The 2,377-nt window shown below is 40.1% G+C and overlaps 1 long non-coding RNA gene across 1 annotated transcript; it reads right to left on the bottom strand.

Annotated features, from left to right (window-relative positions):
- Positions 1-611: 611 nt before the first annotated feature.
- Positions 612-2,082, bottom strand: LOC134292098 (uncharacterized). Its single transcript, XR_009999462.1, has 2 exons — positions 1,966-2,082; positions 612-1,885 (listed from the first exon to the last, which is right to left on the bottom strand). It is a non-coding gene; the product is annotated as an uncharacterized LOC134292098 (long non-coding RNA).
- Positions 2,083-2,377: the final 295 nt, after the last annotated feature.

Below are 2,377 nucleotides of genomic sequence, written 5' to 3'. Positions count from 1 at the left end.
TACGCCAAAAATTGAGAATTTTCGATCCCCCTCTTCCTGTCCTATACAAACTATATTGCTTGTTACACTTTTGAAAACCACCCTCCCCCTATAATCGTTACGTACTTCATGGATCATCCCTATAATATCCAGAGATTTGTCCTTTTCTAATAAATAGACTGTTTGGCTTTATTTAATCGCTTTAATGATTGGAATTTCAAATGAGAATATTCCGATCTATGATTCATCCTTCTTCAACCCATAGGCTGTTCTTTCAAGGAATCAGAGATGGCATGCTCCTCAGTCCTCAGTGCGAAACGTGAGAAGAGAAAACATACACTCTACACGCAGAACTCGATGTACACAGCGCAACGAGTAACTTTCACGCAGCGACCGAAAAGACAAAAGAATGTTCACGCAGATTTGTGTAACACCGGATCAACACAAAAAATGTGCTGATCCGGTGTTACACAAATCTGCGTGAAAATTCTTTTGTCTTTTTGCTCGCTGCGTGAAAGTTACTCGTGCGCTGTGTTGTTTCATTTAAGGGTGTACACACGACTTTTAACGAGAGCGAGGGTGAACTACGCAACTTTTTTCACACACAAACCACCCGCTCACTCTCTGGCATCCATCGTGGCACCCTCAAAATGAGTGCTCAAACAAATGTTAGAACAAACATGTTTTTTTTTTTCAGTTTCTGCGTGCACATTTTGTGCGCGCAGAAAATGTGCACACAAAAATTCGTGTTGAGAGCGCACTCAGTCGTGCTTCCTGTGTGTACCACAGGAGTATGAAAGTACTTGCTTGTCTAAGATATCACATAAATCACAGACAAATAGATGTGACACTAACAAAATTTCAATCTCATATATCTCATGATCCTGATTACTTAGAAAGTTGGTGTCTTCAGCAAAGTTGTTTGAATGGTCAAGGACTAACCGATAATAAGATTAAAGATTCAAAATTCCACCGCTAGGCGGTGCTAGTGAGCAAACAAATTATATTTTTCATAAATATCAGGAAAATTTGCAAAAAAATGCAACTAGCGCCGCCTAGCTGCAGAAACTTGAACCAAACGGTAATTATTCTGAAAGCCCTTGATCTACCAAACAATATTGCCGAAGACACCATCTTTCTACAAAATGAGGATGCTGAGATATGAGTAATTTAAAATTTGTTTGCTCTCTAGCGCCGCCTAGCGGTAGAATTTTGAATCTTAAGTCTTATAATCGGTTAGTCCTTGATCAGCCAAATAACTTTGCCGAAGACACCAACTCTCTAAGTAATCAGGATCATGAGATATATGAGATTGAAATTTCGCTAGTGTCACATCTACTTGTCTGTGATTTATGTGATATCTTAGACAAGCAGATGCAACACTGACAAAATTTCTATCCCATATATCTCAGGAACCTGATTACTTAGAGAGTTGGTTTCTTCGGCAAAGTTGTTCTGCTGGTCAAGGGCTTTCAGAATATGGGCCGTGTGATTCGTGATTTCACCGCTAGGCGGCGCTAAATAGCGTACAAATTTTACATTTAACATATCTCAGCATTCTGATTCTTTAGAAAGATGGTGTCTTCGGCAAAATTGTTTGGTAGATCAAGGGCTTTCAGAATAATTATCGTTTGGTTCGAGTTTCTGCAACTAGGTGGCGCTAGTTGCATTTTTTTTGCAAATTTTCCTGATACATATGAAAAACTAAATTTGTTAGCTCACTAGCACCGCTTGTTGGTGGAATTTGGAACCAAAATATTCATCAACTGTAAGTCCTTGACCAGCTTAAGACATCTGCTTGTCTCTGATATCACAGGATTTGATACCCCTTAGCGGGTTTTGAACTCACTGGCATGCTCTTTACCCTTTTAGACCTTTTGTCCATTCGACCTTTTGTCCATTCGACCTTTTGTTCATTCGACCTTTTGTCCATTCGACCTTTTGTCCATTCGACCTTTTGTCCATTCGACCTTTTGTCCATTCGACCTTTTGTCCATTCGACCTTTTGTCCATTCGACCTTTTGTCCATTCGACCTTTTGTCCTTCGACCTTTTGTCCTTCGACCTTATGTCTTTCGACCTTTTGTCATAGATTCTGCCAGAACAGCTATACTCACACAAGGAACCAATGAGATATCTGTCGGGTAACAATCAGTGTGTGATTGTTAATGATCTTCTATTTTCTATTCCACGTCAGGTTGCTAGCCAATAAGGGGAAAGGGGAAGGAAGTGATGATTGCAATCGTTTATATCCACATCGGACCGAATACCTCTGCGTCAGCACAAAGTCATGCGGATGTCGGAGTGTTGGTTGGATATGAATGGCAATGGGTTCACACATTGGTGCGTGGATGCCAGACGTATATGCCTTATAAGGTGATAGATTACTGTATTTATTA

Source organism: Aedes albopictus, chromosome 3, assembly GCF_035046485.1.
Source record: "Aedes albopictus strain Foshan chromosome 3, AalbF5, whole genome shotgun sequence".
Taxonomy (NCBI): Eukaryota; Metazoa; Arthropoda; class Insecta; order Diptera; family Culicidae; genus Aedes; species Aedes albopictus.
Note: the sequence above shows the minus strand (reverse complement) of the source record. Positions and strands in the feature narration are given on the sequence as shown.